Genomic DNA, 13,766 nt, shown 5'->3' with positions numbered 1-13,766 from the left:
CCAGTGTCTCATGCCTGGCTGACATCTCAACTTTTGTCAAATTCTATAAGTCCGTCTTTGACATGGGAGTGCTCGTTTCCAGAATCATCAAAAAGTGCTGTTGGGACTGGTGAAAGCTCTTATGACAAAATGTCCTTGATATTGACCTCTCTTGAACTTGTCTGCAGTCCTATTACTCTGGAGTAGATCAACTTTTCATAGATTTTCGTATCCCAACATTGACTTCTTCATGGCAGCCATGGTTTGAACTTTCTTGGAAATTGTGTCATAGAATCCACCAGGTAATATCTTTTGAAATTCATGCATCTGTCTAGTATAGATGTCAACTGCTTTATCCACATTCACTGACGTTGGAGCAATGCTGGTCTAAATAAAGCCTATCAATTGAATAATAATGTGTGCCGTAAAACCACTTTTCACCGATTTGATGAAAAATGAATTCTTTCATAGCCATTTTTTTTTCTTGACATATGTAGGGTAGGTGTAGGGAATTGGAGACCACCAAACTTGAACCCATCACTGTCTGTCCGTGTTGGCTCCAATATTGATATAGCGACATATGTGGCCTTAAACAACACTTCTGCATATATCCAATTCATTTCGAAGACTACAATGCGTTCTCTCTCCGAGAAAATTGGCAAAATTGACCAAGATATTAGCAATTTTGATCGTAAAAATTTGCTCTGATATAAAAACACAATTTTCACTGAATGTTGTGGTGTACCTATGCAGATATTTAGGGGTGGCTCTTAAAAATTAGTTTTAAAAGGAAGTTTATGAAATGTGCCAACCATCAAAGAAAGCTTATGGCCATTTGTATGTTGTGAATGGGTGTTGCAATTCACATTATGAATGGTGTCTGATCAGAAATGTGTGTAGGTTATTGGGGACACCAGGTCCAAGATGGGGGCCTACTTCTCCCCAGTTGTCCATTTCATGTTGAAAGGCACTATCATGAAACATATTTGGTCGTACGTGTCACCATTCTAATTTGAATGCATTCAATTTTAAGAAGTTGTTTCTATGCTGTGAGTTTGATCAATGTAAAAGTCATATTGCCAGAACATTATTCTGAAAGTATTTTAACATAATTGAGAACACCTTTATTACTGTAAACAAAAACTACAGAAATATTTTGGGCCACATTGTTTTAAAATCGTTTCAAAATTTCAGTAAGTTCATTGGCTCCATATATCTCTTTCAAAAAATGTTTGGACTAACTATAACAATCCCATTTTCATTCAAATTGTATTTAAAATGTCTTGATTTGTAACTGTCCCTTATTACCTACACATGTAGGTAATGAGAGACCTTTGGTGATGACGTCATTAATCATTGTTATCTTATTAATCAGTTACATCATGACCACAATTTCGTTACAAAATAAAGAGAAAAAATACTAAAGGGAATACAAAAATGTCTGTATGTGTAACATTGTTCATGTTTATGTAAATTATGCAAATGTGCTTAAGGGTCTTCCATTCCCCACACCTACCCTATCTAAATTTGTACCAAACACGATGAAAAATTATGCAGCACAACTGCAATTGTTGCCCCCAAAAAGCATTTAATATGATTTCAACGTGACATAGATTTAAGAAATTGGCATTTGGCTGGCACATATATTTTATTCAAATTTTATTTCAAAATATGCAAATAAGCTGGTCATCTATGGCCATGCAACATCACAAAACATTTTGTTAGTGATGGTCCTAGAGAGATACAGACATTTGGCTGCCAAAAATTGTAGAAAAATCCTTATTATATATTTATTATTCATTTTTAAAGGAAAATAATGTACTTTGGCGGCCATTTTGTATGACGTCATATATCTTAAATTGCTCAAGGCTGACAGAGTGTCAGCAATCGGATTCTTGAAATAGAAGGTCTAGGCAATCAAAATCCATTGAAAAAAAAACTATAGACCCTAAAACAAGGTTAGGCCAATAATCTGCATTTGGCTGCCGGACTAATACATGTACATGTATGGACACCGGTAACGTAGTAAAAGGGCCAGTTCAACCCTGGTTCAACTTCAGGTGAAATGATCATTGACCTGCTTAAATCCAACGGACAGACATTTATCTATTTATCAGCAGGTTAAAATAATACTCGAACAATCGGCTAACCAGTTTTGTTGATCTTGTGATAAAAAATGTGTTTTTGGAGATGAAATATGGGTCAAATGATTCCAGTGTCTGGCTTCACATTCTTAACAAATTATAAAAGTTGGTAAGGTTATGAATAATTTAGTTGTTAACTGGACATTTACATGCAGGTTCTTTCAAGAAACACTGCACTGATGAACACTCTACATGTAAATTCTACACTGTCAAGCTAGAAATGTCTTCAATCTGGAAACGACGAAAGGGGTGCACTCATTATACTGTACTGCACACGTATGTATTACGTAGCTACTGTAGACTATTTTAATACTTGCTACAAAACTCAAAAGTCATTACTACAAACCCATTAGTTTGTTACAAGAAAACCTTTAGGCCCCTCCGCAGCCATCTACTATAGTACCTCAAATTACGCCGAGCCGCCGAATTGCTTCTTTCGCTCTCAGTCTCACCCTCTCTGATTGCATCACAACAACTTTTGCTTCTGCAGAGTATGGAAAGTGTCTACGCTAGCCTCGTCGATCGTTCTCGGACTCTCTCTGCTTTAATATCACAATACATTCTACTTCTACTTGATTGTGAAATACATAAAGTGTGTCTCCGCTACCTGTTTTATCGTTTCTCTCTCCTAATTTCACAACACATTCTGTTTCTATTCGAATGTGAAGTCAGGAATATGTGTCTAACTGCATGAATCTACGCTAGTTGTTGCTCTCTGCAATTACATGACAAGTTTTTTTTTCTTTCTAATTGATCATAAAATTAAAGTGTGTCTCCCCTAGCCCTTAGATCATTTCTCTCTCCTAATTTCACAACACCTTATTGTTTTTCATTAAAATGTGAAATAAGGAATGTGTCTTTCCACTATTCCCATTTCTCTAAGATGAAATCTTCTCTTAACTACTAGCGCTTAGAGACTTCGGAGGAAAGCGCTTTATAAGCACTGTTTTAACTTCATCATCATTATTATATCATAACATATTCTGATTCTCTTATATTATGATAAAAGGAATGTGAGTTTCCCCAAGCTCTGAAAATTGTTCCTGTTTGCTTCACCCCGTAAAAGCAAAACACATTCTGTTTCTATTTTGTACATCTCCGCCATCCAACTTCGGAGCCTGATTGGTCACATGACCTTATATATGGGGTGCTGTATGACGGATGTTTTCCTCAGGCTATCAATTGCGTTGTCTGCATCTGATTAATTGGTGCTAGACTAGATGGCAATTCCGGTTATCAGTAAATAGTGTTCACTGTAAACAAACTGCCTTTGCACACTGGTTTTGCTTAACCCCGTACTTTGCTTAGCCCTTTACTATCCTTAACCCCAGACTATTTTTGGGTCTTTTCACACACGCTGTTTTTAGTCCCGTACTAGCGCCTATTCCGGAATAAGAAAATTCACGCTGTTCCCACTGCAATTCGTTAACCCCGGATATCGTGAATGTTATGATTGGACATACTTCGCATCTGGCCAGCTGCGATATGCTCCATTGCGTAGTACTGGACTATTTTTCGTTTCTGTTCTCATTCATTTGCTTGGCACCGCAATTGCGGGGTTAGCAGGAGTAAGCACCACAATTGCGGAGTTAGCCCTGCTATTTTGCAGGGTTAGTTAACCCTGTACTATAGGTGGGGTTAGCCAACTTTAGCCCACTTTGGTAAAAGCCAGTCTTAACAGAAAGTGGAATAGGCTTAACCCCGTACTATAGGTGGGGCTAAGACCCCCCCTTAACCCCACCTATAGTACGGGTTAAGCAAAATATTGCCAGTGTGAAAACAGTATAAAGAATACATGTACCCAATGTTGCTCAAGGTGTACTGAAAGTTACTAAACCAAATACAGATTTTCCAAAAATGAATGCATTACATGTACATGATCCATGCTAAAATTGTGCGGTAGGGTGTTCCTCTCTGACAATATTTACAATAATGTATACAAAAGATTCTATTTTTGGTGGTGAGGGGGGCAACATTGTGATTGCATGAAATCTGTTTAAAAAAACATGTACATGTACAATGGATAGTATACCGTAAATCTCAGTGTATAAGGTGCACCTTTTTTGCCGCCGAAAAAAATTGAAAGTCGGTGTGTGTCTTATACACAGGTGTGATATGATATCATTTTATATCTACATGTATGTTCAACAAATGACCTATATCATATGCCCATGATTATTGCTACCGCAGATTGTAATGCGGCTTCACATACATCTAATAAATACAACAAGTTGTTCATATTTGAGTTCTACAAAATCCAGCCTCAAGAAGACTCTTATTATAAATCATAATTAGTGTACAACACCCTACATGGTGGCAGCGGTGGGATCCGAACCCACGCCATCGAAATGACTGGTGACTACAAAGACTACAAAGACTACTGCTCAGACTCCAAGGGTATGACATGACAGTGAAATATAAACCTGGAAAGGAGATGCTTCTGTCTGATGCCATGTCAAGACTCAATCCTCTGCCTCCTGAGTCTCCTGAAATGCACATGAAAGTTGACTTTGTAATGTTTTCAGACAAGAAGCTACTGGAGATCCGCACCGCAACATCAGAGGACTGTGAACTTTGCATCCTGAGAGATGTAATCCTAGAGGGATGGCCAGAAGAAAGGCGTAAACTTGACAAAAGCCTGATCAAATACTGGCCATACAGGGACGAGATGTCCATTGAAGACGGGATTATCCTGAAAGGTTCAAGAATTGTCATCCCCAAATGCCTGACAAAGGAATACCTGAACAAGCTACATGAGGGACATCAAGGCATCATCAAATGCCAACTGAGAGCAAAGAGCTGTATCTTCTGGAATGGCATAAATCAGGAGATCGAGATGATGGTACGGAAATGTTCTGTATGTCAAGAATATGGGAACTCCCTGCCATCAGAGACTCTGCAGCCACATGAAATTCCTGTCAGACCTTGGCAATTTGTCACAACTGACCTCTTCACACTTGATGGAAGAGAGTACCTTCTTGTTGCTGACGTATACTCAAAGTATCCAATTGTAAAGCAGTTACCACAGCAAGCAACAAGTAGTGCTGTCATCAGACTGCTTAAGGAAATCTTCTCTGAACAAGGAACCCCCGAGAGACTAATGAGCGACAATGGACCTCAATACAATAGTGCCATATTCGTAGAGTTTGCCAGAGACTGGAATTTCCAACATGTAACCTCAAGCCCGAGATATCCACAATCCAATGGATTTATAGAGAGGCAAGTACAAACTGTCAAGAACACCATGAAGAAAGCTAAGAGAGATAACATAGGCGTCAACAAGGCATTGCAATGCCTGAGAGCCACTCCATTGGACAGCCATCTACCATCTCCAGCAGAGCTGTTACTGGGGAGGAAGATCCAAACCAACATACCGACCAGAATTCGGAACCAGTCACCCCAAAAGGATGACATCTACCAGAGACTGCAGACCAGGCAGGATGACCAGAAGAAATACTTTGACGACAAGCACGCTACCAACCTTCCCCCACTACACAAAGGACAAGAAGTCAGAATCCAAAATCAAGAGACTGGTAGATGGGACAGAGGAAAGATTACAAACAGGAGACCAGAACCAAGGTCATATGAAGTAGAGACATCATCAGGTTACACTCTGCGACGAAATCGTAGGCACATCAAACCAACCCAAGAGAGGGACAGCATGGAACAAAACCGTCAACATGCTAGTGATAGACATAATGATGTACACGACCAGCAGAATGCACAAACAGAACAAACACAAAGCAAACCAGACACACCATCGAATCACCACCAACCATACACCACCAGATCAGGTCGTACTATTAAGAAACCAGAGAGATACGATATGTAAAATATTGATATGGTTGGAGATAATTCAAATAATTGTTGTCTTTTGCTTTCTTTAACAATGTTTACAAGGTTTTGAGTAGTTAGATTTAAAGAGACATATTGAATATGTCATGTTTTGTTTATTAATTAAGTTTATTGCATTATAAAGCAAGATGATAACTGAAGTCTGATCAAAACATTTTAGATAAATAAGCAAACAATTCGCATTCAAATGAAAAACAAATGTGATAGAATTTCAAATTGTTTTTTGGTGAAAAACAAAACAAAAAAACAAACAAAGGGACGAAATTGTAAGTTCATATTAGCACAAGTTTAATTTCTTAAGCAAAGAATTTTAAAAAGATATTTTAAACAGTATGGATCTAAATATGAAATTAAGTTTTCATTGAGAAGAGGGATTGTGATATGATATCATTTTATATCTACATGTATGTTCAACAAATGACCTATATCATATGCCCATGATTATTGCTACCGCAGATTGTAATGCGGCTTCACATACATCTAATAAATACAACAAGTTGTTCATATTTGAGTTCTACAAAATCCAGCCTCAAGAAGACTCTTATTATAAATCATAATTAGTGTACAACACCCTACAACAGGTACAGGAAAAAAAAAAAAAAAAAAAAAAAAAGTTTTAGTTTCGATTTATGGCACTATGCCTGGCAATGTCTCCCAGCTCATTAATCAGTGTGTTGACTCATCACTCGGAAACTACAACAACAATAAAATTTGTATGTCATCTTGGTTTGAAAGTAATCTTTCTAATAGATCTCAATATGTAGTTTATAATAATAATTCATCAAATTTGTTTTCTATAACAAATGGTGTACCACAAGGTTCTATCCTAGGTACCGTATTGTTTTTAATTTACATTAATGATCTTACACATTCTTTTAAAAACGACATTGTTACAATTATTTGTGACAATTTCACAAGCACAAATCAGCGCCTTCAACTGCACCTCGACATTAAAAGGTCCTTCCCCGCCCCGCATGGGTTTTTTTTTTTTTTTTTGCCTTATACACAGATGCGCCTTATACACGGAGATTTACGGTAGATTTGTTTCTCATACACTGTATACACTGTGCATGTACTGTATACATTCAATACCGGTATTTGCATATTCTATCAACATGCCCTTTCCTGCCCTCTTTTCAATTTTCAATTTTCTGTCAATTTAGACAAAACATGGTTTAGTCTGTAAGACCCGGAATAGAAGTCCATGTGCAAATGTACGTTCATGTGTGTATATGGCATATGGTAGACCAAATCGAGCAAAGAATAATAAGATTTGGGCCATTGTAGGGTCACACAATGGAGATTTGATAGTAACACAATAGGTCTGATTCCATCTTCCTTCCTTCCTTCCTGTATGTGTGAAGCAGTTCATGACCATCACTATGGATTGTATGTGGGATTGATGGGTATGTTCCAGTTATATGCAGATACATGAATGGGCTTGACACACCCCCCCCCCCCCCAAAAAAAAGGGGGGTGGGAGCTGAGGGCTCCTTACACTATAAATCTTCAAAAATTTACCCTTGAATAAAATGTCGGTTAGAAACTTAAAATGTTGAAAACCCAAGTACATGTACTGGTACATGTAGGTCAGTAAGCCTACATGAAGCTTTGTCTAATACAATTTACGATAAAATAAAAAGTAGTCTCCCAACAACAATTTTTTTTTCTCCCTCATGAGTACCTTCGATATTTTCTTTGACATTTAGGATTAACAAATGTTACTATTTGGAATTTTAGGTCACCTGTAATCTTCCACTGATATAGTATGCAAGTCTTGTTCCATTTCTTAGTTCCTTTCTTTACCCCCAACATTTTAAGGACTTACCAACAAAATTGCATATTTGCACTCATTAATTTGCCCTGAAGAAAACACAGAGCCCTGTTTACATACACTGTACATGGGTATAGTGGAGTCAGAGGGCGATTTTTCGCGCTCATATTATCATCAATCATACTTAGATGAGAATGGCACAGTTTTCTGAAACTCCAGGTGAAATTAAAATCTTGGCCGAGGATAAATCTTTGTCCAAGAATTCCTTAATTAAAACCAAGACTGGGACACGAACGGACGGTGAAACTAAGGCTCGGCATGAACAAGCGCCCCTCCATCTCCAAAGCACTTGACGACCTTTACCATTTCGGATTCATTTGAGATCACGGCAGGCCCTCGGGGTTGGATTAGGGAGAGAGCAGCAGGCAACCAGCTCCATGTGTGAAATGTACCTCCATCTTATCAACATAACTCAATATTTCTTCTTCCCATCTTCTTTCCATGCACAGATTCAGAATCCTTGTGTAATGAGCGAAATGAATACAACATGCATCACATGACACACAGGTAATGATGTATCACATGACAGCAAAGTTTCTTCAAGAGATTTCAAAATGAATCGTCATTGTATACAAACTGGTAGCATATTATACCGGTATTTATAATGTAAAATATTCATTTAAGGGCTAGTCGCATATCAATTATCACAATAATTGAACAATTGTATTGTACTGTAGGTAGAAAATGTGTTGGATCCAAGAAAAATTATTGTGGAAGGATCAGTACCATAACTTTGTTCATACACATGTACTGTACATTCATTGTCTATGTACTGTACAGTACATGTACCGTATGTTTTATTGTTTTCAATCATTAGCATAACTTGGCAAGCACCATACTCTTCGTAGAAAAAAGAAAACTTTACTCCTTAAGGGCTAGTCACATACACTGTATAATCGATTACAATGATAATGATGATAATAACATCTTTAAAAATATAAAGTGTAATGAAGCAGGAATTATCAGTGCTGAAGGCTCATAATATCATAAAACAGTAAGTACCTTTCATACATTTTATATAGCAGAAAATCATTAGGTGTACAGTAGTACAGGTAGATCATTATTTTTTAATATGTATAGATCATGGTAATCTTCTTCTTTAATGAGCTTTTCCAAAAAATGATCATCATCGCTGTACACGTAAGCGAGAGATCCAGAGAGTAATTTACAGTGACCTCCATTCCCACTCTGTAAACGAGCGATCCTACAGATATACTGTACATGTACATCTAACAGGTTTCATGGCCGAAAGAAGGACCTTTCTACATGTATGTACCTACATGTATTTACTGCCTTCCATGTACTAGTATGTACTAGTATGTACACATGGGCCCGGCCCACGGCGAGGTAAAACACTGATTCCTTACCCCCCCCCCCCCCCAAAAAAAAAGAAGGAAAAAAATACATGCACATGTACAATATGTAGGCTACATTGCACTGCTGCCTCTCTAATTTGTTTTCTAGATTAAAACGGATAGTTCATCTGAAAAGAAATGTTTTGGTAGTGAACAAATTTGAAATGTGTAACAGCCATCAACATGAAAAATATTAAATACAAATATCTCTGAATCCCCCCCCCCCCCTCCCCCTTCCTCAGTTGAAAAAGAAAAAAGAAAAAAATGGACATGAAACTACACTAGTACAGTAGCTACAACTGTAGCTTGGAGGCTGTTGGGGCGACAATAGAATGGACCTTGAGACACAGACCTGCCATAACATACTGTCTTTTAATAGCTGTTCTAATGAGCTGCTCAAATGACAATCTCTGGCCTACAGTGTACATACTCTAGACATAAAAAAGGACAATGTAAATAGAATTATAATTCTACAGGTAGTTTTCTGTAATTTGACTCATCTTGGTTAATTTAATCTTTCCTCTATCATTTCATTTATAAAATAAAGAGATACATGTACCAGTGAAAAAAATACACGGGGGCTCAGGGTGAAATAGCCCCCGAAATGCCCAAAAGAGCCCCCGAAAATCAGAAAAGAGCCCCTTAAATTTGCATAGAGTTCAATGCAAAACAAATTTTAGAATGTTATTTTCATGCAGGCAAGGTTGAAAAGTAGCCCCCGAAAAATAAATATTAATTTTTTCCCTGAGTCATGTACTTTTATGAGGGCTGCAGAGTTTGTCTAGTGCTAGTTGTTTGCAAAAATTACAGTTCACAGTTATTTGGTTTTATTTTCAACTATGTTCATGTGTTTGCACAATTTGTTTTGATCTTTAGTAGTCATGTACATGACATGTACATGTAACTATGGGAAACAATTGAAATATGACCGCTTCATCAATCATGACTCATAAAAACAGAAGAACAAATTATGTTTGACGGCATCGTCGTCATATTCAGTGCGCAAATACAAATCAAGATACAGTTGAAATGTTGCATACACTCGGTAGTGCGACATGAACACGTACATGTACATGTAGGAGTAATGTGCTAATCCGGAGGCACTCGGATAGCTCACGTCATTGGCCGTGAATAATTTATGAGGAGACAGCCAGCGCAGAGAGATCCGTGGGTCGTCTTCCAACCAGAGAGAGAGAGAGAGGGTACTCACATATTATTCAGCCATGAGTCAGAATTAACTTTAGGCAGGTTGATCATCCACTACTCTACAGTCTATGAATTGAGTCCGTCTCACTCTCACAATTAATTTATCATGAACTCTAATGTGTGAATCATCGATGGAAAATTATATTATTTAACAAAATTCATGGAGATTAGTGAGAATAAGAGAATAGTGTAATACAAAGATGTACATGCACATGTCAATACATGTACAAATATGTATTTAAGAAGTCCACTTTTGCGCTATTAAAGATAGGATAAAAGGATTGAAAATGGTACTTTTTTCACTCTTGTTGTCCTTTACATGTTTTATGTACATACAACGTGTTTACCGATACATGACTATTAAATGCCCCAACAGACATACTGTATGTACATATGTACATGTACTTCTTCTTGTTTGATTTTCCTACATGTACTGATGTACAGTACATTGTACATGTGCATAATATAGGAGAGTGAAGCATTTGGCAAAGCTTGTACTTTGGCTTGCAGAGATGGGACACGTGTCAGTGTCATATTGAGACACTATAAACAATTCCAGACAAAGGGTCTCTTTTCCCACTCTGTTTGCACTGATGGTTTCAAGGTTAAATGTAACTGAAATTATTTTGAAATTTCAGCAATGAATGAAGCTCCCTCTTCACACTTCATGCACACGACTCCCACACATCCATATACTAAGGTATATAATTGCGGTGGAGGAAGAATTTGAACACAAATTCTTTGCTTTATGAATAAAGAAACCAATAGGACTGAGCATCAAACATGAAGGCTTACAAATACAATGTACACTGTACATACATGTACACTTGTACAGTATGTGCAATGTTCATTTGTTATTTTGTGTTTTCAAGTAGAGCATTTTATCTGTAAACTGGAAGTTAAGAATCTGTTGAATATCTCTACATTGTAGATTAGTAAACCCTCAAACACAACAATTATGAATTGCACAAATCTATTCTTCAACCTCTTTGAATTTATAAACACTGACCATACATCTTACATAGAAAATCTGATAATAATAACAGTATGAGCTCCTCCTGAGTTAAAGATAAAGTTGAGTTCTGGTCCTGCGATTGAATTGTGAAAGAAACGGTGTGGAATCGATGGAAAAGGTTGATCATCTAGCATATAATGTAAGTATTGGTGTGTACAGCAAGGTTCTGGAATCATCAAAATGATAAGAAATTGTGCCCTGTCTTGGCAAAGAGGGGTGTGTGCAAAGCTTTTATACATGTAAGGCTGGTTGAAGGTCTATGGACCTTGAAAAGTGGAAGCCAATAACTGGCTGAAGGTCCATGAACATCTGTCTTGTAAACTTTCATACTACATTGTAGTTTTTGGGGGTGGTCCATGAACATTAAGACAAGATGTGGGACTACAATACATGAACATGTACATGTATTTGACTGAATGGGAAATGTCCATGAACCTCTGGTCTTGTCAACCTCTAGACAAGTTGGCTAAAGGTCCATGAACCTTTGGACTTGTCAACTGTCTGACTAGTTGGCTTACTGTCCATGAACCTTTGCTCTTATAAACCTTTTGACTAGCTGGCAATAGGTCCATGAAACTAAAGGTCTTGTCCACTCTCAGACTAGTTGGCTATCAAAGGGTCCACCATGAACCTGGTCTTGTCAAAATTCAGACCAGTTGGCTGCAGGTCCATGAACCTTTGGTATTGTCCACTCTCAGACCAGTTAGCTGAAGGTCCATGAACCTTTGGTATTGTCCACTCTCAGACCAGTTGGCTGAAGGTCCATGAACATTTGGTCTTGTCCACTCTCAGACCAGTTAGCTGAAGGTCCATGAACCTTTGGTCTTGTCCACTCTCAGACCAGTTGGCTGAAGGTCCATGAACATTTTGTCTTGTCAACAGTCAGACCAGTTGGCTGAAGGTTCATGAACCTTTGGTCTTGTCCACTCTCAGACCAGTTGGCTAAAGGTCCATGAACCTTTGAACTTGTCCACTCTCAGACCAGTTGGCTGAAGGTCCATGAACATTTGGTCTTGTCCACTCTCAGACCAGTTAGCTGAAGGTCCATGAACATTTGGTCTTGTCCACTCTCAGACCAGTTGGCTGAAGGTCCATGAACATTTTGTCTTGTCAACTGTCAGACCAGTTGGCTGAAGGTCCATGAACCTTTGGTCTTGTCCCCTCTCAGACCAGTTGGCTGAAGGTCCATGAACATTTGGTCTTGTCCACTCTCAGACCAGTTAGCTGAAGGTCCATGAACCTTTGGTCTTGTCCACTCTCAGACCAGTTGGCTGAAGGTCCATGAACATTTTGTCTTGTCAACTGTCAGACCAGTTGGCTGAAGGTTCATGAACCTTTGGTCTTGTCCACTCTCAGACCAGTTGGCTAAAGGTCCATGAACCTTTGAACTTGTCCACTCTCAGACCAGTTGGCTGAAGGTCCATGAACATTTGGTCTTGTCCACTCTCAGACCAGTTAGCTGAAGGTCCATGAACATTTGGTCTTGTCCACTCTCAGACCAGTTGGCTGAAGGTCCATGAACATTTTGTCTTGTCAACTGTCAGACCAGTTGGCTGAAGGTCCATGAACCTTTGGTCTTGTCCCCTCTCAGACCAGTTGGCTGAAGGTCCATGAACATTTGGTCTTGTCCACTCTCAGACCAGTTAGCTGAAGGTCCATGAACATTTGGTCTTGTCCACTCTCAGACCAGTTGGCTGAAGGTCCATGAACATTTTGTCTTGTCAACTGTCAGACCAGTTGGCTGAAGGTTCATGAACCTTTGGTCTTGTCCACTCTCAGACCAGTTGGCTGAAGGTCCATGCAGGCCTCTCGCCAAGAAATTAAAAAATGCGTGGCGCGACCTGAGGGAAAATTTGACCCCCCCCCCCCCCCCCCCCAGGGTGCTACAAGAATTTTTTTCACCACTTGCCCTGTTGGGCAAGTGGGTTTTCAATTTACTAGCCCAAACAATATTTCCACTTGCCCAAAACTTTAAAGCGAAAAAGGACTCGAGGTTAAAGCATTTATTATCTCGTAATGATAAGTTAGTGTTTTAGATAGCAAATTAATGCACATACATGTACAGTGTAACTGTACTGAATAATAACCTAATATGTCAAAGAAAATGGTCAACAAAGGATGGTTGAAGGTTTAAAAAACGCATTTTATTGATTCTCCATAAATAATCAGATTCACATGAATCTCGGCAAGGTAGAATGGTTCAAGCAGGTTTAAACATTCATCTGATTTATATGAGCAGCGAGTTTTAAATAATATGTTCACAATCATTAACAGTCATTATGAATAAATATCAAACATTTGACTTTTTGTACTTACTAGAAAATCCCTGTTGTTTATTCCATTCCGATTCGCACGTGTTCATTTCCCTAGAATAATGA

The sequence above is a fragment of the Strongylocentrotus purpuratus genome, unplaced genomic scaffold, assembly GCF_000002235.5.
Source record: "Strongylocentrotus purpuratus isolate Spur 01 unplaced genomic scaffold, Spur_5.0 spur5_scaffold_19, whole genome shotgun sequence".
Taxonomy (NCBI): domain Eukaryota; kingdom Metazoa; phylum Echinodermata; class Echinoidea; order Camarodonta; family Strongylocentrotidae; genus Strongylocentrotus; species Strongylocentrotus purpuratus.
Note: the sequence above shows the minus strand (reverse complement) of the source record.